At 34.7% G+C, this 24,573-nt stretch overlaps 1 long non-coding RNA gene across 1 annotated transcript; it reads right to left on the reverse strand.

Moving 5' to 3' along the window:
* Positions 1-1,265: 1,265 nt before the first annotated feature.
* LOC308659347 lies at positions 1,266-11,201 on the reverse strand. Its single transcript, XR_014024505.1, has 3 exons — positions 11,062-11,201; positions 2,110-2,241; positions 1,266-1,451 (listed from the first exon to the last, which is right to left on the reverse strand). It is a non-coding gene; the product is annotated as an uncharacterized lncRNA (long non-coding RNA).
* Positions 11,202-24,573: the final 13,372 nt, after the last annotated feature.

Below are 24,573 nucleotides of genomic sequence, written 5' to 3' on the forward strand. Positions count from 1 at the left end.
AAGTAAGGCAACTTGACTATTTGTGACATATCTGAAAAAAGGTGATGTTCAGTCATTAATAATTCCATACTCTGCCAAGTTTATCAGAGATAAATCTTTAATTTTGTTGGACGGTCAAATAAGCATACATGGGCAGTACAAAGTATATATAAAGAGTGCTTTTCTTCAAACTATCACAGGGGGTACAGAAAGAACATGAGATCCTCCCCATACTCCTCCCTCAAATTTCTTGGCTTTGGCAATAATAAATGTTCCTCCCATAATTATAATATTCATGAAAAAGTACACTCAATTGTGATTTAAATGCTATATTTATAAATTGGGGGGGAAAGGCAGAGGAAGGTGTGTTGAATATGTTCACAGCCTTGAGTTACTTGTAAAAATAATAAAGGCAGGATATAAATAGAATAGAAATAAATAAACGAATAACTGAACCAGGGTAAGAGTAGATGTTTTCAAAAATATTCTAACAATGAATAGCTCCAAAAGTTGCCCCATGTTGCTAACTTAAGCTGTCTTAATTGGATTTGGATGGTTGTACAAGTATTTGTAATTTATGAGAGAACAGCTATGGGTTCAAAAAACAATGTAATATGTTAAAACGCAATAGAAAGAAAAATACCAACAGCTATTACTGGAAAAAAACTGTGATTAAGATCTGCTTTTCAGGGAGAGAGGGAGGGAGGGAAGAAGGAAAGAAGGAAGGAAAAGAAAAATGATTCTGTATAAATACTTATATAGAAGTCTGTTTTTTTTCTGATATGAATTGGCAGGGTATAATTACATTTCAGATACAATTTTGGAATTAGATTTAACAGGATATCTTTCCTTATTAGAACTGTATTTTGTTTCTTAACATTTTGTGAATATTTTTTAGCCCCCTATCAAGACTGGTATCATTATTTTTAGTGATGTGAAATTTATTTATTCTTCTAAGAATATAGCTTTTAAAAATTCAGATGTTATAAATTGCATCAAACTAGAGTACTCCTAAAACATTGATGTGTTCTTTAGAAAAATCCTCAAATCACAGGAAAAAAGAACAGCATGGTATTCTGTTTGGATATTTGAATGTTTTTTTTTTGTCAATCTATCAGATTTAATAATGAAGTTTATTCATTTCATGAAGTGGTAATTCTCTTTCAAGTGCAATTATATTACACAGCAGGCTTGCTGATTATGGAAACATAGATAGTTCATCAGGAAATTACAAAAGAATTAATCATCAGCAACTTGGATAGTGAAAATCACTGTATGTTGCAGTTTTGTTTAAGTATTTTACATCCCATTCTTACCAAACCTTTATGCAGAAATGCACCAAAAAATATAAACCCATTGCTAAATTTACATCTTTAATTGTGTTTGAAAGATGAAATAGTTAAAACTTTTAAATGAAGGTGTAGAATATATCATCAATAAACATGATTTTCAAGGGTTGTAAGATTAGAAACCTAAAAAAAGAAAAGAATGAATTATTAGTTCATAATATTGTGATAGTAAATACAAAGTCAACTGTCGTGTAATATTTCCTGTCATATTTATTACTTACAGCCTAATGAATATGCTTCAGCGACAAGAATGATCAGGTTAATTTTGAATAATGCACTAATAATTTTAACCTAAAAGAATATGCAAGTGCAAACTAATTAGCGTTAAAAATATTGCACTATCCTTTAATACCAACAGGGCAATCTTATATGCTATTATTTCAGAATAAGTCCTCATTAATGAAATGTGCTTATTCTGGCTGATTATTATAGCTCTCTAATTCTACAGCTACTTAACTTGCAGTGAGTCCCATGAAACTTTTAAAAATATAACCTAACATAACATATATAGGAATGTACTACCTACTACTAATATCAAACCTAATTTCTATTTTTATTAAAGATTAAAGTTTTATCTAGATCATTTTCTCAGGTATGTGCTAAGCATGTATGAAAAGAGTACCAGACTTGAGTTGCAAAAAGTCTGTTGACTAGAACATAGCAGTAGAGTTTTCCACATCTCACTGCTATCTTGTTAATAATCAGGACTTCTGAGGGCAAATCTGACAGACTTAGTACACAAGAAAATATGTGTCAAGTATCTTGACACCTAAAAGAATACCTTTATAAGGACAGGTGGCAAGATGTTTAACATAGTTTCTTCAGTCATAACCATAGGCATCCCAGTATTCATTTTCTGGAGGGTAATCCTTCATTTCTTTCTTTCTATCTTGTTCATCATTTTCCTTTATATCTAAAAATTGTGTGCACGTTACTTCAATAGTAAAGCAAATTCTATTCATTTATATGGCAAGACACTGTTTCTCTTATGTGAAGAAACAATCAGCACAATTGTGAAATTGTTCACTGCTCTTAAAATGTTTTACATTTATCAATAAGAATGAAAAATAAAATATGGCACAACACAATACCTCTCAGTAAAAGCGCGTCATAATTTCATGAAATAGCACGGCCAATACACATTCAACACTGTCTGTTGGAGGTACACAGAATTTTGGGATTTTTTCAGTCTTCTATGACTGAATCACTGGAAGTAAGTATTATCACTCCCATTTCAGAGGTGCTTACTTAACTGTTGTAGAAAGCTATGGGGGGGTAGTGGAAAAAATGCTTGGGAGTATGTAATAGGCAATAATAGATAATCAATATGATTTCAACATCTAGATTTAGGAATATTCAATGTTGCAAGAGAATCAAGCCTACAGGAAGCCAAAACACCCAGAGAAAAACTTGAAATATAATCCTCCTATATTGTGCACATGCTCTGGAATGTTTATTTAGCCGATAATCTCAAGACCACATGCCCTTCTTCCAAGAAAGTTAATGGAATTGAATGTGGAATTATCCCATTTTAGCCTTGAAACTATGTTGTGGACACGGTAGTCTAGAAACATTTCCAGGTTAAAAGTCATCACTAAGATTAGAATTAATGTTTCAAGCAGGATGATCAGGTTTTGTGAAAGAGTCTGCTGCCAGAAATGTCAGCTGCCTGTCTGGTTCTCTCTTTAATGTCTAACACTACCTACTATCTGCTGTGACATCATAAGATTCCTGCCCCTTCTCTGCTTATTACCTAATACTAGGAAATGAGAAAAAAATGCTACAGGTAGTCCTCAACTTATGAACACAACCTCTGTTGCAAAATGAGACATTTGTTAAGTGAGTTTTGCCCCATTTTACGACTTTTGCCACAGTCATTAAGTGAATCACTGCAGTTGTTAAATTAGTAACACAGTTGTTAAGTGAATATGGCTTCCCCATTGACTTTGCTTGTCAGAAAGTTGCAAAAAGTGATCACATGACATCCAGGACACCACAACAGTCATACATATGAGACAGTTGTCAAGCATCCAAATATAAATCATGTGATCACTGGGATCATGCAATGGTCACAAGTGTGAAAAATGGTCATAAGCCACATTTTTCAGGGCCGTTGTAACTTCAAACGGTCACTAAGCAAACTATTGTAAGTCAAGGACTATCTATATACGAATACTGAGGCACTGGCTAAGCTGAACTGCAAGATAACACACCCCAAAAATTGTCAGTGGCAACCCACTGCATTTTTAAGGCCTTTAGGACTAAATGAAAAAGCCTGGATTTCTGTCTCCAGTTTTCTAGACTGACTACCAAAATAGCTTTAGAAGAAACATTTTAATACAGTTCTGCATGATTGCATTATCACTGATTTACACGTAGTAGAAATTTTTCTGACCACAGTCTCCTTCTTCATTTCCTACAAACCTTTTACCAAAATAAGCAAACGAGGCAGAATCCTACATCTGACAGCTCATGACAAAATTCTATTTTATTCCCAGGCTCTTGTTTCCATAGTTTGCTGAGTATCTCAGCGCTCCATGTAGCACAAGCAAACATGTGATATCATAATTAAATACATTTTTACCATACATAGAGCAAGAAAATATGTAACCCCTTAAAGATGGCATGCATTTCTAGTACCAATTTATGCTTACAAATAGATATTCTGATTTCCAAATAGGGTTTCCTTATAGCTAAATACTGCACAATTTTAGAATTTAGGGTTTATTCTGCAGTAAGTATGCACCTTTTGTATATATTGGCACAAGAAGCAGGATATAATAAAATCCTCTTTATAAAAAGGCAGAAACCCGCATCCTAGAGATTGCACAGAACAGGAAATTAAATGAAATCAATTAACAACCCTGATCTGGTATACAGAAGTCTTAAATCTACATAAAAGAAGGCATTTGGCCTATCAAGACAAATGGGATTTTGCGTATTATCACTTCCCTGGAAATGGCATGCCCATTAATCGCTGAATATTTGCAGCCTGAGGCAAATCTGAAGTATTTCCACAATATGGCAATGGAAATAAAAACAGGATATTTTAATCGGCAGTGTTAGGCAATTATATTGACACAATGTACTACTACATCTGCAACAGAAATGAAATAATAATACTTAGGACTTAGCGTGTATAATTATATCTTTTCACCAAGAAAAGTAATTGAGAGTGCAAAATATTTTTCTCATTACATTTATGATAATCAGTTATTTACCTAAACCTAATCAACCAAGAAATGAAACCTTATGTAAAAGAAAGAGTAAATAGGCTGTTGTTATTACTGTATGAATTTTAACATAAAGTCCTGAATGTCATAGCATTAACTTCAGGGTATTTAATATCTATGTCTCTGTATATAGGGACCTAATGCAGAGACATTTCAAAGAATTAATTATGTGAGAAAGAGGGTTAGAAAACATTATATGGAAAGCAGGAAAAACATATATAGTGTACATGAAACTGGTATATTTATCTGACTTTCATTCAATTAAATATAGTAGACCAAAAAATGGGAAAATTAGATATATTTAATAAATATGCTGTCTGATAAGTTATTACTGTCGTCAGTATTCTAGAAATAGGCAGTATTACCAGTATCATTGAGTCTGATCAAGTACACTAATTATTTTACAATCAACAGAATTATAAAGGAGATTCTTCTCAAAGGCAGAATAAAAATTGAAAATAGATATAATGCAAAGTAAATATTATATGCTTAGTAATACTGGGCAACTTCATGAACTTGATATGCAAAACAAATATCTTATTTCTTATTGAAGAAAGTAAAATATAAAATGAATATGTAAATTAAAGGGGAAAGAAATGAAAAAAAGAAATGAAACTATATTCAACCATATGCAAAATTTTTACATAGAACAATACTTGTACAGATCAAAAGTAATTTTCCATACTTTTAAGTTACTAACACAGCTACTAAAAATCATATGTATAGAAAAAATGTCTCCTTTTTTCTTTTGTTACTAAGTTATTTAATTTTGTGATCTCTTTTTTTTACTGTTAGCATTTTAGTCTCTTACATATGTCATCTTCCTCTGACATTTTTGCTTTAAGAACCTTGCCTTTGGTATATAAATTACACAAAAACTTACATACCAAAGGGAATTAAGCCCTATGATAAAAATACTTCTGTATTAGATTCTATGGATAAAAAAACCTATGCACTAGTAAAATCTACGTTTTCTCAACTTCAGCCTATTAAACTTTTGCAATTGGAAATCTGCAGCTGCATATTCATAATGCTGGTTATTGAATTTAACAGTAAGACATTTGTGACTTTTTTTAAAAAAAAGAGAACCCCATTTAGCCTCTCCAATGACAAAAACAATAGCCACGATAGGAACAAAGATAATAATACTCAAAAAGAAATGAAACAGCTGATGTAAGCAATATGTGGATTAGGTTACAAGTTTAATATCCACTTAATATTGGAAACGATTTCAGAAGAAATAACAAAGAATATTGTCTAAAACTATCCCTCAAATTCGCCGCGTCACGGATGTCAAATTCGCTGCGTCACGGGCCTTGTCACAACGTATCGTGACTTTTTTCGCATTTCCAGAGCTGGGGTGTGTGGCCACCGCATGATGCAACTGGCCCCGTGGGCTGGCAGTTTTAACACCCCTGGTCTAAAACAACAGAGCCTCATTCATAACAGAGTTTAGTTCATAAAGCCACGTCCATTTGAAAAGAAAAGAAAAAGCTTTGAAGTTCTTGAATTACAGAATGGGAGGATTGATGCTGCAAGGGTTTTTTTGCCTCTTTCACTGTGAAGAAAAACTTCTTTGAATCATTAACTGAATTATTTAAGGCTCTTTACTACTTAATGTTCATGCCTAGTTTTCTCTCTGCTGTAACTTTGGAATGATCGTAAGCTCTGAATTCACTGTAAGGGAGCAAATCTGTGGTTTCTACTGCATACATACACATACATACAATCACCGTAAGATGTCATAATCATCAACAAAGGCAAGCTTGATGGCAGACCTGAAATGTCAGACTAAGCATTAATTAAATATTGATATTCTGGAAATTAGGAAAATTAATGGATCTAATTGATCATATTAGAGATTTGGAGGCCTCCCAACCTGATGAAGTTCAGGAAGCTATTAAAGAGCAGACTATTCTCCTTGGTTTTGGGGCAGACTGAAGCTTGAGCCCCTGCTGGAGTGGGGTTCTAGTTATATATTGCTTTTAGTCTTGTCATTTTTTCTACTTTTTTCTTACTTTTTAACTGTAAGCCACCCAGAGTCATTGGGAATTGGGCCCTATACATTGTATAAATGAATAATATTAGAGGAGCACCTTCTATCTCAAACAAGAAAATCATAGATGAAATTGAGCAATCAGCAATATTGGTGATGCAACCCAAAAATAATACAATGATCTCAATTTGAATTAAATCTTTCAGACTGGGGACGCTCCATGAATACTCTCCAAGCACTAATTCAGGATAAATAGATACTGAAAGTTCAAATTTTTTTCAATACAACACCAAAAATGCTAAAGTTGAAGGTAAAACAATATATGAAATAAACTGAGAATTTGTTTTCATCGTACAAAATGAAGCATAAGGACTTCCAGGGAAGAAATGCTAACTGAACACAGCTCTGTTAAAAGGGACTATATGGATTTGCTTGTAGATGACTATAGATCAGGGGTGTCAAACTGGCGGCCCATGGGCCAGATGCGTCATGCACAGGCCACGCCCACCCAGCTCCACAAAGGCAAAAAAATGTCACGATACGTCCCATGATACCCATGCTATAGATATATAGTTCATTTGCGGTATTTTAACAGAAGGTGATGAGTTACTAAAAAATTATACTTGGGAGAAAAGTAAATTTTATTTTGCTTTATTATGTTTATTTTTTATTTTTTAATATTTTTTATTGATTTTTTACAACAACAATTTTAGTGCTTAGTAAACAGCATATTGTCTGGGTTCATATATTTAAAAAAACAATCAATAATCAACTTCTATAATTCCATAATCAATATATTAATGATATATTTCCTTGATCTTCTCTTCTTCCAGTAGTATTCTCCTTTTGTTAACATTAAGCAAATATACTTTTGATACATACAAGGTTGGAAATAAACATTTTTCTTGTGTTTGTACAAATAACAGTAACATCAGCATATAATATCTTTTCTAATCAGCTTATGTTTCAATTGTATTTATAAAAGTCATCTTATTAAGTCACTATATGTCCTGTTTTCAAGATTCTTATTTAAGCTTAATTTCCCCTCTGTATTCAAACCATTCTTATCAGTTATAATTTTCTCAAAGTTAATTATCTTTAAATATCCAAACTTTTCATTCACATACACCATCCCAATATTTTTACATTTCATATACAGTATTATAAAAAGTACTATACTGCTTGTATATCTTGTCCCTCTTACTGTAGGGCCTCTTCATAATTTATCTATTCTTTTAACCATATTCAAACATGTGTTTAATCATATAGTGCTCCATCTGGTAAGTCGAATCAAATCTCTTGGATCTAACTCTAGCCTTCTTCTTTTGCCAAGTAGCTTTCCAAGTCAGTGTGTTCAGCTTGCCAGGGGATTCTTCCTGTATTTTTGTGAGTGTAGTTGGGAATAGGAAAGACAAGTTAGGTAGGATGTGCATTTTTTGTCTCCCAAACTCTAATGATACTCTTGGCTGCTCTAAATTCATTTTGTTAGAACTTCTTTCCTATCTTCAAGTTTATTTTGAAGCCCTGAAAAGTAAAATATCTTTTCCATTTCCATTGTTGTGGCAAAATCTTGCAAGTTTTCTTTTGATTGTATTAAGCTGTGGTTCTCTTCATTTGTAGCTTCCCTCTTTGGTTCACTGTCCTCTGGTTTGTGTTCTTCTGTCTGGTTTGTTCATTCTTTGTCGTTGTTTTTTGAGTTTTTTAATTGTAAGTTTAGGTTAAAGATGTGCTCATTTATATTGTTTTTAATCTCATCTTGGTTTGAAACCATTGTCATTTGAATCTGTCACAGCACTGCATACATTTCCTCCTTGAAACTATTTGCCTTGTCTTGGAGTATTGCTCCTGCAGATCTCTGATGTTCCAGGCTGGGGCATTCAGAAGGAGATATTAGGTGTGGTTTCCTGCCACTTTCAGATAGGTATGCAACATCCATTTTGTCTCCCCGCTCCAGATAATCTTTCACCAGTACCATATTGTCTGTGATTAGCCTTGTCAAACCAACCAATCTTAAAGTCCAAACAACTGGATCTTGTATAGTTCTTATCTTTATATATGGTTTTTATAATCCAATGTGTTTCCAATTGCTAAAGCACCACTAAAAGCAGTATTTTATAACAATTCTTCTATTCAGGGGTCTTACAATTATCAGCCAGCCAAAACTGCAGTCCAGAATTTTTAACCACTTAACAGCTTTCCATTAAATTCCCCCCCTAGAAGATTAGCCAAAAGTCAAGGTTTTTCTTTCTCTGCAAGCAATTCTTGAGCTTAGAGATCACAACTCAGTGTTTATAATCCCAGAAGGTCAGCAGTTTTTTAAAAACAAATATAGTTCTCACTCTGTAGTACAGGTGGCCCAGTGTATTTTCTTTCCTCTGTTCCCAGATGTTCTAGCTAGAAGTCACTGAGGATCAAAGGAACAAGTTGTTCTTTATTTCTGGGTATATTGCCAATTTCTGAGTCAATGCAGCTAGATGTCAGTAGCTATTCATTTTCCAACTTTTAAAACAAAGAATTATTTTCTTGTAGTTTCATCAATACTCTTTCAGATGTGAAATCTTAACAGTTTTAATAATTTTCAGATTTATCCAGACTGTAGTATTATTAACTTCATTTCAATATATTTCTGTCCCACATAAAAATTAAATTGCCGCTTCTGTCTATGGAAGGGTGGGGGTGTGGTCCCCTCCCTTCTTACTTTCGGAGGATTTTTTGCTTCTTCGGGATCTTTTCCAGGAAATCAGTTACAAAATAGAAGAGAGAAGATCGATATTCTCACCCAGTTCAAAGCATGCTGTTCACCATTGTTGTGGTTAGTGCTTTTAGACTTCGGCTGCCAGTAGCTTGGGCTAGCCTTTCTCCTGTCGGTTTAGAGGGCTTCCCCCAGATCAAATGGATTGACAGCCATTGTTCTGCAATCATCGGGGGGCCCTCCTTCGCCACCTCTCTGGGTTAACTTTAGACCAGTTTAGGGTCCTCTGGCAGGGCAAAGCCAAGCATGGGGTGCGGAGCCCTGCCATCCCTCGGCTGCATCACTATGACACAGGACCGGAAATCCTTATTTTTTTCTTTCTTTTCTCTTTCTCTTTCTATTTTTTCTCTTCTTTCCTGCACCTTTTATTTTTTTTTTACTTCATTTTAGTTTTTACTGTTGCAACTTCTAACTTTTAACAAAATTACTATCAAAAAATATATTGCAATCAACAAACCTGTAGGAATTGATGAAATACAGCAAAACTGTTCAAAATCTTTTGAGATGATGCAGTTAAAGTGATACATGTACAGAAAACACAGCAGAGGCCACGAAACTGGAAAGCATTTAATTTATTCCAGGACTTAGAACATTCTAATGACAACTGAACTGATATCACATTATAGCACAGTAATACTCAAGCTGTCTAACCCACATTTTTCTATCTTATCAAGTAGTAGGTTGTGATCTACTTTATCAAATGCCTTACTGAATTCCAAGTAAATTATATCCACAGCATTCCTCTGATCCACTAATTTTGTCACTTGGTCAAAGAATGCAATAAGAATACTAATATTCAATGGATAATGGAAAATGCAAAAGACTGCCAAAAAGATGTCAATTTTTGTTTAATGACTTTTGACTGTATAAACCATATGTAATTATGAATAGCTATGGATAGGAATGGATTGACAATAATGTTCTAACTATATATGAGTCAAATCATGTATGATCTTAATTTTTAAAATTTGTGATTAACAATGCCCATAAAACTTGACAAAGAACAAGACCGATAATTCCAGATCACTTTAAAGATTATGCTTCTTAACATCCAGCACTGTTTTACAATACTAGCATCACCCATCCTTCCTTGAATTCAGAATAACATGTTCCCAGAAGGTATCAATATTTTAATGGAAAGGAATGAGGCAAGAATGTGAAGTTTTTTGTTTTTGATCTCTTGCAGACGGGCAAATGGGACAAGATAAAAGAAATCCTTCTCTCTCTCTCTCCCTCCCTCCCTCTCCAACTAAAACCATCACAGGATATTGAATCAAAACTGAAGCAAAAAAAATATATACAAGTAGTCCACGACTCACAACTATTTGTTTAGTGACTGTTATAACAGCATTGAAAAAACTGACTTATGGCTATTTTTCACATTTACAACCACTGCAGCATCCCTGCAGTCACATGATCAAAATTTAGACATTAGGCAACTGACTCATATTTATGACGGTGTACCGGGGTCACGTGATCACATTTTGTGAACTTCTGACAAGCAAAGTCAATGGGGAAGCCAGATTCACTCAATAACTGTGTTACTAACTTAACAACTGCAATGATTCACTTCACAACTGTGGCAAGGTTGTAAAATGGGGCAAAACTCACTTAACATCTAACCTTGCTTAGCAATGGAAATCTGGGGCTCAAATTCTGGTCATAGGTCGATTTAATTTAATTTACCTGTAAATTAAGTTAAGGTGATGGAGGTTGCCTGAGAGGTAGGCCAGTGAGCAACCAGATACTTACCGCCAGTCATTACCCCTTGGGCAGAAGTGCCATTCCAGTGCTGGATCCAATGGTCCCCCGCAGTAATTTCTTCCTCTGTGTGGCTCATTCTCCAATCAGTCTCCAGAGACAGAACCACAATAGCTTCCCACCAAATGCCTTGCCCCAGAACTCAACTCAGATCACCCCTCCCCCACCAACCTCTGTGAATAGTAGGAGAAACACAAATGGTCTCTTTACTATGGCTTTGCTACACTCTTTACTAGACAAGAGAAGTAAGGCTACTACTTCCATTCACAACAACAGCTAAAAGAAAAGTGGAACTTTTCTACCCAGAACTGAATTTTGATTCCCATCTGCAGCAAAACATTTAAACTCACATGTATTCAGGGCTTTTTTTGTCATAGAACGCTCAGAACGGAGTTCCGGCACCTTTTTTGGATGGAACTTGTAGGGTAGGCAAGGCGGGTTGTATGACATGTATGGGTTCCGGCACCTTTTTCTTTTACAAAAAAAAAGCACTGCTGCTATCCATGTAGTCTTCATATACAGTATAAACCTACTGGGTCTATCTAAGGAATTGGTACTACCTTTGTATTTATTAGTGTAATTTCTAATCTTAGCAAATGTTATAATTGATCATTGCAGAGTTAACTGGATTTTTTACACTCTGTTTTGGTATCATCCTTTGCTAGTTTATAAGTGTATCAAAAAAGCACACTTTGTATATGTTCTACATAAAACTCAGGCCAGCTATGTTTACAATATTCATATGGGGTTATGCCCAACCAATTCAAATCATTAAGAGAAATTTAGGAAGACTTAATCCTTCCTCTAAGTCAACTCTAAACTGATGACTTCCAAATTTAGTGGACCTCTTCTCTCCACTTTCTAATGCAGAGTAGGGTCTTCTGCTGTGACTCTACCCAGGTTCTCACAAGTCGTCTTACTTAATCTGATGCAGTTTTATCACACTGGATTTCAGCTAACAGCCATGCTGCACGGAGCCCTACAGCGCTACTATATGTATGAGAAACCACTTACCAATTTTCAAAATGGCTAAAGTATGTGTTCTCTTATTTAATTAAACATTTAAACTCTGCTTTTTCTGTCTTACTGAGATAACTGAGATGTCTAGTGACCCCCTGAAAATAAAAAACCAGGGCTTTTTTTCTCATAGAATGCTCAGAACGGAATTCCGGCACCTTTTTTGAATGGAACCTTGTAGAGTAGGCAAGGCAGGTTGTATGACATGTGTGAGTTCCGGCACCTTTTTCTTTTACAAAAAAAGCACTGCATGTATTAGAACCCCAAACTATTTGCTGCACATGTCAAAATATTCATATATGGAATATTTTGCATAACCCACATAGCAGTGACTGCTAGCATCTACATGGTCACTACTCTATTGTTCTCTATGGTATATTTAAATTCTGGGATTTTAAACTGTTTTTTCCCAACTGTATTTTCCAAGACACAAGGTTTACCCCGCCTTCCGTAACCAGATGACCACGAGGCCATTTTTTGTGTGACTTTTTTTACCTATGGGTCAAACAAGCATTGTGCAAACTACCAAAGGGGGCAGTAGACAACTCTTCTGCATTTCATACTATTCACTTTTCGATACAAACCTAAGAAAATCCTTACATGGCATGGGTCCGGAATACCTCGGGGACCACCTGCTGCCGGCGTCAACTCCCCTCCGCCCCGTGCGTTCCCACAGAGAGGGCCTCCTCAGGGTGCCTCCAGTCAGAGAATGTCGGCTGGTGGCCCCCAGGGGGAGGGCCTTCTCTGTGGGCGCTCCGGCTTTGTGGAACCAGCTGCCGGTTGAGCTCCGGATGGCACCGGATCTCCGCTCCTTCCGGCGCGGGTTAAAGACCCATTTATTTGAACAAGCTGGCCTGGCCTGATGGGGAATCACTTAGGGTTTTAATATTTATATATATATATTATTGTTTTTATTGTGGGCAATAATTTAATTCTTTTTTAACTTTTGTACTTTGGTAGTTTTAAGATATGCCCTGTTCACCGCCCTGAGTCCTTCGGGAGAAGGGCGGTATAAAAATTTAATTAAATAAATAAATAAAATAAAATAAAATGTTAAATGCATCCACAAAAATATAAAGCATTAATGTAATAGATACATATGTATCAAAGATCTTAAACTGACTGCTAAGGCATGCCAGTGCTCTAAGGAAGATGTGACATAGCTAAATATTAAAAGGGAATAAGAAATATATATTTCATAAAAATAAAAAAGTACTCTTTCAAAGAAAGGCTCAGATAGTACAGTGAAGGCCACACTGATCTGCCTCATCTTACAAAATATCCACAAGTAAAGACTTATTAAAGGATGCTGAGATGACTACAGGTATAAACCTCTTACTAATTATAACAGCCAAGAGCTAAGATGTGAAAAGCTGTATGGATCAGACCAAGGGCCCAGAAAATCCACAATTCTGTTCTCCCTGTTGAACAGCCTATGAGCTGGATAAGATCAGGCATCACACGTGCTGCAAGTGGTACAAAAGATATACTGTCCCACAAAAGGGAGGTAGGAAGGAAGGAAGATCAGTGACTGACAGCCTTACTTTCTTTCAGTATGTCTACTTCTAGTTAAGTCCACACAAAGTTTTGGCCATCACTAAATTTTTAAACAGCAAATTCCACAAAATATGCTATATCAAAAAGCACTGAATCTGTCCTCGATCTCAAAATACTTAACTTTGAAATCAGCCAAGAGAAAATAACTTCTTTCCTATCTGTGAAATTTTCCTAAGGATCTATCATACTGTCCATTGTTGATGTTAAGAATGCAGTAATAATACCTGATCAGTTGTATGTGAAGTTGTATATCTGAAGGCATTTACGATGTTGAAACAGTAAATACGACATACCTTTTCTCCTTGATCTACTGAAAAAGAATCCAAACATTCTTTTGAAAGCACCTTTTCTCTCCTGTAACAGAAATCAGTCATTAGAGATCATGAAAATCCTAACTATGGAATAGCAATTTAGATAGATAGATAGATAGATAGATAGATAGATAGATAGATAGATAGATAGATAGACAGACAGACAGATAATGTGTTTGTATGTGTATATATAATCTTATTTAATCCTCTTAATTTTAATCACTTTATATTATCTTTTTAATATATTGTAAGTAGCCAAGAATCACTAGTGAGAAGGGCAGCATACAAATTTTATGAATGAATGAATGAATGAATGGTGTGTATGTGCATGTGTGTACACACACACATATATAGTATATACATAAATACACATATAAAGGTAAGGGTAAAAGTTTCCTGGTCCAGTTGACTCTAGGCCAGGGCATGGTGCACATTTCCATTTCTTAGCCAAAGGACCCAGCTTTGTCCAAAAACGTTTTCCGTGGTCATGTGGGCAGCATGATTATAGGTCGAGGAGCACAGAACACTGTTACCTTCCCACTAAAGTGGTTCCTATTTATCTACTCCCATTTGCTTGCTTTCAAACTGCTAGTGGGTAGGAGTTGGGGCAAGGATGAGATTTCAAGCCATCACACAGTGGTCAGCTCTTGAACACAGATGGTCAGCTTTCCAGCTGACAAGTTCAGCGTCTTTAACCACTAAGTAATCACGCCCCCCTACACATACACACACACACACTATTAAAATATTATGGAAATATATTACAATAGAATTATTATATTAAGATTAGGTATTAATGTGATATATAAAATATATGTGTCATTAATATTATATAATGCCATAAAGGTAAAGGTAAAGGTTCCCCCGCACATGCGTGCTAGTCATTTCCAACTCTAGGGGCCGGTGCTCATCTCCGTTTCAAAGCCGAAGAGCCAGCGCTTGTCCGAGGACGTCTCTGTGGTCATGTGGCCGGCATGACTAGACGCCAAAGGCGCACGGAACGCTGTTACCTTCCCACCGTAGTGGTCCCTATTTTTCTACTTGCATTTTTACGTGCTTTTGAACTGCTAGGTTGGCAGAAGCTGGGACGAGTAACAGGCGCTCACTCTGTTACGCGGCACTTGGGATTCAACCCGCCAAACCGCCGACCTTCTGATCGACAAGATCAGCGTCCTAACCCACTGAGCAACCGCGTCCCTATAATGCCATATTAAATATATAAATATTCACACACACACACAAACACACACACACCAATACACGCACTCAAAAAACAGACACAGTTGGAGCTTGGCTTTCCTGGCCCTTTCCTCTTTTCTTTCCTGCTGAAACTTCTGCAGCCACTGTTCCTGAGAAGTGGCAGATTTTCCAGAAGAATATAGTAAGGAGTGCTGGGTCAACCGGTAATAAACATATGATTTTTCTTTCACTTCACATAGATCCCAGTCTTTCCAATAATGTAGAAAATATTTTGAATTTGCACCATTTTGAACTCATAAGTTTTGAGACAGAAATTTAAGTGAAAAATAATTTTGATTTATAGTAGTGCTAACTTTACCAAGGCCTTCTTATGTCACCCAGCAGAGACTTATTATATAATAAGTCCGTATTCTTCACAATCAAATGACTAATGCAAAAAATTGAAATATATCGAGTGGGATTGCAAAGACTGACTAGGGTACAGGATGGGATTGTTTGAGAACAATAATAAGTTGTACATTAAATGTAGAATAAAAGAATGATATTCTTTAAAACCAAGGAAATAGAAACTTTAAAAAATGTATTGATTATATTTTTCTTCATCAGCAGAATTAAATGTAGGATTCAACCAATTTTCTTTTGATCGTGTACACTAAAAATCCTACTCTAAGATCTTTGGGAATATTTATATCTAGACATAGTTTATATTCAGCATAAATATTTCTCAAGCATATTAACTATTCAGGGTGTTACAATATTCTACATACAATTGTTACAGTAATGGGCATGTGTAAAATTGTGCCAAAATTCTTATTGTATGCAGAGCTGCAGCCTAGATTAAAAACTTTAATTGCAAGTTATTTCTACACATGACTTTCAGGTTTCAGATGATGCATAACAACTCCAGTGAATTAATATCAGATAATCTTTGGTAGCAATTCTAAAATATATAACTGCAGGCACTAAGCTGTGTTCTGAAAATAAGCAGCAATATTCACTTAAAAGGATTTGTGGGTAGAGCATGGAAAACCAATTAGAAAATCAATATAGATTTAATTTTTAAAGTCACAGAATTTCAGTGGGAGACAAAATGCTTCATCAAGCAATATGCAGTTTATTGGCAGATTTGGCATTATTAATTAAAAGATACTCTTTCACTGATAGTGGATTGCTGAAGTAATCAATAGTAATAAATTATTCCTATGGATTTTATCAAGTATTTAAACCACATTCCTTGCTTAATCCAATAGAAGCAAATGTTTTGTTAACTGTTGCCAAAGCAAATATTTTACAGATATATAATGCTATATATAATTTAGGAAAATTTAGGCACTTAGACCCATCGAAAAGACCTATATCTTTAAGTGCTTAATAGTTTATTTTAAAACTGAATCTTAACAGAAGGAAAATAATTTTACCAGAGAATGAAATCATTAGTTATCTTTTAGACAATATCATTGAGTTAGGATTTTAAAAGAAACCTTCTGCTTATTCAAAATTATGAAAAATATGTTTTTGTTTATTCCAAATACCCTAATGGAAAGATCAAACTTGAGGCTGTGTAAAAATTGTAATTTTTAAAGAACCACGGAAAAGGCTTTCCTTTATTTGTAACACAGTACTAGCTTCAATTCGATATATTATACATATTTGATAAGAAAAACAAGGATTGCACCGTACTGTAGAAGCTAAAATTGGCAGACTACTTCCTCGATATCCTGTCAATGCTTCCCCTAATCTGATATATCAATTGTAATTGACCAAGCAAGATTGTAATTTATCTCTTCTATAGTCACATTTTCCCTATGAAATTAATCTGAGATCACAACTGAATATATGAAAAACTGAGATGTATAAGAGTCGATTCTCTCTGTTCTGTGGTGGAAACAATATGAAAGATGCTGTTTTATTTTCTGATTTAATAAACTAACTCACCTGAAGAAATGCTTACTGTAAACAAAAAAAATTACTGTCTCCTTTAAGTTGAACTAGACTCCTAGTGACATATCCATGTAATTTGGAGGGGAATAATTAGTTTAATAGCTTTCTTCTAAGATTTATTTTTACTTCCCACCTAGACTGATAGCTAAGGTAATCTCCTATCCATGTACTAATCAGAAGTGACCCTAATTAGCTTCCATGTCATTTTGGCCACCATAAAGAGACTATAAAGCAAAAGGAAGTCAATAATTTCCCAACCCAAGAATTTCAGATTTTGCTATTTCGTAAGTTTTAACAACTGGAAAAAAAAATATTTAACACTGACCTGCAGTTGCTCACCTTCTTTTGCCTACATGAAAAAAGCAGTAAGAATTAACCTTTCCACTTTTAAGTCTTTAAATCTAAGAAGTACATTTGCTACATCTTATCCACATCCATTATAGTTGAGTAGAGCTTTCTATTATATTGTAGGTTCTATAACGAACAATACCTAGCTTCTTCACTACATTCTGGGTCGCTATTTAAAAAATATCTTGCAATAAAAATGAATAGTACCTAGATGTATGTCAGAATAATAACAGGTTAGATGAAGCCTGTATAAAAGCTGAAACAATCTTGTGTCTTAAGCACTAGTGCTCATGTTTTATGGCCCAAAGCAGTCAGATATCAGTCCTATGGATGGTATATTGCTTACTGGTTTATTACTGTGTGCTGATTATAACCTTGAAAGTCTCACGTAGCTTGGAGCCTGCAACCACTTGCTCCAAACAGAGGTAGTCCTTGATTTATAACCGTTCATTCTGTAACCATTTGAAGTTGCAATGGCCGCTGAAAAAGTTTTCCACACTTATGACTCATTTCAAACTTATGAGCATATGTTTTTCACATTTATGACCTTTACAGCATCCCCATGGTCACTTGATCAAAATTTGGATGCTCGGCAACTGGCCTCTATGACTATTGCAGTGTCCCAGGGTCATGTGATCACCTTTTGTGACCATCTGACAAGCAAAGTCAATGGAGAAGCCCGATTCACTTAACAAACATATTACTAATTTAACAACTGCAATGGTTCACTTAACGACTGTGGCAAGAAAAGACTGTCTACTCTCCCCTATCTTCCATGATACTTGAGGAAGGTCAGAGAGACAATGGTCAAAATTGCTATGGATAGAATCATTTGGAGGGTAAGCACAATGTTTTCACTCTCCATAAGAGACTGCTTCTGTCCTCAGTGGATGACCATCTACCAGAGCTGAATTATTGTAGCCTTGTGCACCCATATAAGGAGAGTCAGACTGGTCAAAGCTGTGTTGTAATGTTGTGATGCAAGCCCTATCCCTGTTCCATGCAATGTTGCATGCATGTCCCAAATGGCTGAAACTTGAGAAGGGGGGGGGCGCTACACTATTTTTGTCATTGTGATTCAACAGCTTGTCCCAAAAATACTTTTCTAAAGAGCAACTGGACCTTCTTGGTTTTTTTCTCTGAAAACGTTTTGCTTTTCATCCAAGAAGCTTCTTCAGTTTTTGGATGAGAAATAAAACGTTTACAAAGGAAAAAAAACAACAAGAAAGTCCACTTGCTTTTTGGGAAAGCACCTTTGGGACAACCTTGACCCGGATGATTGAGAATCTCTATAGATTCAGCAGCTTTTTGCATAGACCAGACTGAGCTATTCTGTGTTTTTTAAAAAAGCTGTTGAATATATGTATACTGCTCAAAAAAATAAAGGGACCACTTAAACAACACAATGTACTTTATTTAATAGTAGGATGTCTTATCTTGTGTTCCCTTTATTTTTTTTTTGAGCAGTATATATATTTAAAGTTGCGAATGTGTGGAGTAAGGTAGAAATGAAACTGAAATTATACACAATGTATATACTATATATTTTTATGTTAAAAACTGAAAGAAAATTAAATAGAAATCATATAATTGTGCCCACTTGCTACATACGCCTAAACCATTGAACAGTGAATTATTAAGCACATAGAACTCAATCTTCCTGAAGCTATGCTACCCCCTTCAGCTGAAGTGATTGGCAAAATGTCTGTGCTGATTTTTTTTCAGCTGTTAATCAGATCAATGATCACATATCAGAAGTTCTGGTTATTTTACATTCATTTCTCTTTTTAACACACTAGGAAGCAAGCACTCAAAACTGAGATTTCATGTTAAATATCAAAGTTTGCTTTCTGGTATTATAAAAACACAAAAGTCAAACTGACCTGTTCCTCTATATTCTTAGCATCAATTGTCTGATCCTGAACAATCTCAGCTGGAGCCTTGGTAAGATAAATTCTAGTTATATTTGCATAAAAGATGGAAATAAATCAAAGTTTTCCTATATTATCATGAATTAAAGAAAGGTAACTGTTCTGTTATTTTTTATAAAAACCCATTACCTTTTGCCCTTCGTTAGCAACCCTGAAAGCCGCTTCTTATGAACAGCAAACGCAAATGACAAATGTCCTAAATGATTTAATTGCTAAGATTATTTTTGGTTTTAAAATGAAAAAGCGTTAAATCATAATCAGGATTTCTTTTCACATATCTAATATTATTCCCCATTGCTTTAAAAAAACAAAAAACAAACCTGCTCTTTTATACTCCCAGGATCTGCATAAATCTCCTCATCCTGGATGATCTCAGCTGGAACCTTGGATAACATAAATTCCAATTCAATGTTATATAAATAAAAGTAAACAACTTTCAGCTTTTTAAAACTATAGATTAGGGCGGAGGGGAAGTAGCCAGCTATTTTCCTTATTGAGGAATAAACCTTCTACATAGCAAACCTAAGACTCACTTCTTTTAAGTAACAATATAAACACAAAACCTATTGCAAATGTCATGATATTTTTTTAACAAACTGACAAACAAGGATTTATACCTGAGATTTCATTTGAAATAAACAATACCAATTCAAATGCTGTAAAAACAATTAACAAAAACTAACCTGTTCTTTTCTAATTCCAGGATGCAAATATCTTTTCTATCTTTCACTTTCAGCTACAGCCTTGGTTAGAAATAAAGTCTATTTAAGATTTGCATGAACACCATTCAGTAAAATGAAATTCACCCTATATTATTTTATCACAAATAAGGTAAAAAAAGACAAACAGTGATTTATTTCCATTAAAACCACTGGAGTTTAAATTCCTTATATTACTCTCCAGTGTTGCAAAAACAGTAAGGAAACTAGTATGTTTTATTGTAATCCAGGATATGAATAAATTTTCTTCTTCTGGAAAACCCCAGCTATAGACTTTATTAAAATAAAATCCAGTTATGATCTGCACGACCAGAAAAAAACAAAATATAAGCTTTCTGGCATAACTTTCTCACAATCAGAAAATAAGCCATGTTCTATTTACCTTTTAAAAACTGATTTCTATACTTTGTACAAGCAAATCAAATATCCAGTTCATGCTAATGATTGTGTTTGGTCAGAAAAAAGATTTTTGTTCTAATTCTATTCCTCTAACAATGGAAAATCAAAATCCAGAAAACAGACAACCAGTAGAAATTTTTTTAAATGATTAGAAAATATATTGTCTGCTGCTACCTCTTTGAAATAGAGGGCATAACCATACCTGGTCAGTAGAGGGCAGCAAAACTATGAACACCCCTCTTTGAAGATGGAATAGTTACATAGCATCTTTAGACTAGTAAGGAAAGTCATTCATCTGGAAATCATCTTAACTAAATAGGGCATGACTTTGAGTATTGTCTTATTACATAAGTCAGTGTTCAACAGTCTTGAACTGGAACTAGGTCAACATTCCAATAGGTATGCAATAATGACAAAATCAGAGATGAATCTACAAAATCAGAGACTTCTAAAAATTTTCACATCTGTAGTATTTTATTTCTGAAAGTATAGCATAGACTATTTTTTTGAGTATACATATTAATACTGGTGGCTGTATTTTTTCATCATTTATTTTCACTTAAAAAGATCACTCCCTCATTCAAAAAAAAAAGTTGTCTGCTACTTAAAATCTGAAATGGAGAAATAGTTGGCAAGATGTTAGGTCCTTTACAGAAATGTTTTGACTTTCTTAGTAGTCCTGAAAGAAAAACAAACATGGGCAGTTGGGAATCAAAGTTCTAATAGGTTCTTTCAGGAAAAATCTATTTTAAACTTACCTGATCAATGGGTATTTCCACTTTAACATCTTTGTCTTCTTGAATCTCATAAGCCCCTTCAATTTCTGTCGGGGATTTACGAGCTATATAGACACTATGCCCTGAAAATAAATAATTAAAAAAACTGTTTATCTTACTCTATGGAACTACTAACATAAACATTCTACACACACATATCTATAAATGAAAATTACAGCTACATTGTTTTTGCTAAGTGTTATTTGTAGCCAACAGAATTTTGAGCAACAGTTGTCGAATAATAATTATTAGTATTGTTTACATTAAGAATCATCCTTATTAGTAAATGAATAAGCAAAAGGAAAAAATATTCAGCTTTGCAAGCGTGAATTGATAAATAATAGAAATAATTAAATTCCTAAATGTTTAACCTTCTGCTACAAGCTGTTCACCTTTATTTTATATGTGTGGGCTCTATTAGTATTTGAAGGCAAATTGATCCAATATGGGCTGTGTAAACTCAGATGCACAAAAAAGGAACTACTGTAAGCCTTGAATTTTTGTAACTGTTTTTTAAAAACAAAGAACCAAAATAAGTATAATATAATGGCAACAAAAGTGCACACATTGGTGAAAGTGCATTTGTCCATTGCAATAAAACGGCTCCTATTAGAAAAGTACATACTGTCTTTTAAATGGTTATTAATTTTTTAATATTGCGATACTATATTAGTAGAATACAGTATTTTAGGGGGCATCATCGTATACATTTAAGCACAAAAATACTTCAGCATTATCCACTTTGCTGTTCCATTACAACTACATTTATTTTTGGTGCCTTTAAATCTGAAGCGTGATCCCTGCAGTTTTCTTGGCAAGGTTTTTTTCAGCAGTGGTTTGCCACTGACTCTTTCCCAGGTCTGAGAGAGACAGGGCCCAAGGCCACCCAGCAGAGCTCAGGGTCTCCCGATTCTAGCCTGACCTCTTAACCAAATTGGCTCTGTTCATGTGGATCTACTGAGACATAAACGGAACGAATGCATAACAAAGTCATCTAGTTGTATGATGTACCACTGAGAGCCACTGCCCCCTTAAGTTTTAGTTATTAGTTGTACCACTTTTAGCTTCAATAACTGCAGCCAAATGTTCAGTCCCTCACATCACTAAGTAGGAATGTTAGCTAATTTCTCTATGACAAACTGCTTCATTTCAGTAGCATTTGAATGTTTCCTAGCGTGACCCATATACTTCAGCGCCTGCTGTAACATTTGTGTGGTGTTTTATCACTTTGATATTTTTCATTCTAAAACAATTCATTTGGTTTTTCTTTATCCATGTTGTTGGGAGACCTTACCTGTATGTTTGGGATCACTACCTTGTATGTTTGCGATCACTACCTCATGTTTTCCACTTCATTTAGGAAACAGAAGATCTAATACTCTGCTGTAAAAAATCCTCTAAACAAACAGAATTCCCCTTCCTTTAAATAATGGCACATCCAGATTCTGAAGCAGCAAAGTGTCCCTTAAACTGTGACACTACCACCTCTATGTTTGACAGGTGGTATGAGATTCTTGTTATGGAAAACCATGCTTGGTTTCTAACAGCCATAACCTTCATGTAGCTTGAAAAGTTGCACATTGGATTCATTCAATGTCCACTGAACATTTCTTCACAAGTCTGGAGAGTCATCCAGATACTTTTCTTCCAAAATTGAGATGAGCATTAATATTCTTTTATGAGCCGTGACTTCTGTCTTGCTGTTCTCCCATGAATTTCACGTTTGCTCAGTTTGTTTTCTTTTCTTGATGTTGGAGTCCTATAAACTTATTTTAACAAAGGTCAGAGAAACCTATATGTCTCTGGATATTTTCTGGGGTCCTTTGTGATTTTCTGGACAATTTTATGATGTGCTCTTTGAGAAATTTTGACAATACAGCTGTTCCCTATTTTGTTCCAAAACGTTTCATTTTAAAATCATATCTCCAACTATAGATTGGTGCATTCCAAAGCTTCATATAAGATTTTGTAATTCTTCCAGAGAGACAGATATCAGTGTTATTTCTATGGAGGTCTTCAGAAATTTCTTTTGAGGAGGGCACAATGTGCCACTAAGAAAAATCAAAGTTTGTGTAAGATATATAGAGTAAAGCTGGATCAAATCAGCTGACAATTTATTGATGTACTTGTTGGTCCTATTTAACTCTTTAACTGCATCAACCAAATTGGAAGGAGAGGAATTAACTTTTTCACTCTGACAAATTACATGTCAGATGACTATTTATTTTAAAAAAAATAAACAAATTTGAAACCTTTGGGTGATTTCTTCACTCAAATTCCCTTTTCATGTGTAATTTTGATACAATCAGCGGCAGAGATATAAAAAATTCACAAAATCCAGAAAATAATATATACTTTTCCACATAATTGTAGTTTAAACACAAATACATAATCATCAGATAGGGTTATCCCAGAGAAGAAATGAAAGCATTTTAAAATACATACAATTCCAAATGTAATTTTAATGTTAATGTAATTCATCTTTGAATCTTAAAATGGATATTTTTCATTTGTCAGCTTCCTGTTCCTAACCTCAGCTCTGAAGTAACTGAACATGGGATGTAAGCCATTGACAAGTGAAATTTGGCAATGGGTTTTACTGCCAAATGTCAATGGCAAATGAAAAGGATCTGAAGGACTGTCTACCTATGTTGTGCAAAATATAATAAGAATCTTTTGCCACGCAATTTCTTAAAGAGTGACTATATTACATATTTGGGGGGGGGTTAAAGTATAATTAAATCAACCTAGTCTGTAGCTCTAAGTAGCTGCTTAAGCTCTTCAAGAGGTGCCTACGCTAAGTGTAAATTTTGAGGCTTTTTCTTTGCACAGCTGATTTTAAGGCAAATAATTTAAAGAGGAATGAACAAGAATTAATATTCTTGAAGAGCAAATTCTTCTGTTGAGCTTACAAAGCTAACTGTGAAGTGTTTAACAAGAAATTTGCATTTGGAGACAATTGTTTTGCAATTACTGTCATGTATAATTTAACCAAAATTGTTTGATGTAAGCACCAATTATGTTCATTTCTCAAGCACAGGAAGAATATACAAGTACAATTACAAAGGGCCTTTTCCCACTGCTGTCCATCCATCCCTTCAGAAAGAATATCGTGTGAAAGTTGCTGTTTTCACTGGCAGTCCTTATCTTATATCTATTGTCTCTGTTCCTAATCATTGCTGACATCTGACTTTTCTCCAAAGCAGTGTTTCTCAACCTCAGCAGTGTTAAGGTGTGTGGACTCCAGTTTATTTATATTTTATTTATTTATTTATTTATAAAATTTATTGGCCACCCAGCTTAC

The sequence above is a fragment of the Vipera berus genome (assembly GCF_964194415.1).
Source record: "Vipera berus genome assembly, chromosome: 1".
NCBI lineage: Eukaryota > Metazoa > Chordata > Lepidosauria > Squamata > Viperidae > Vipera > Vipera berus.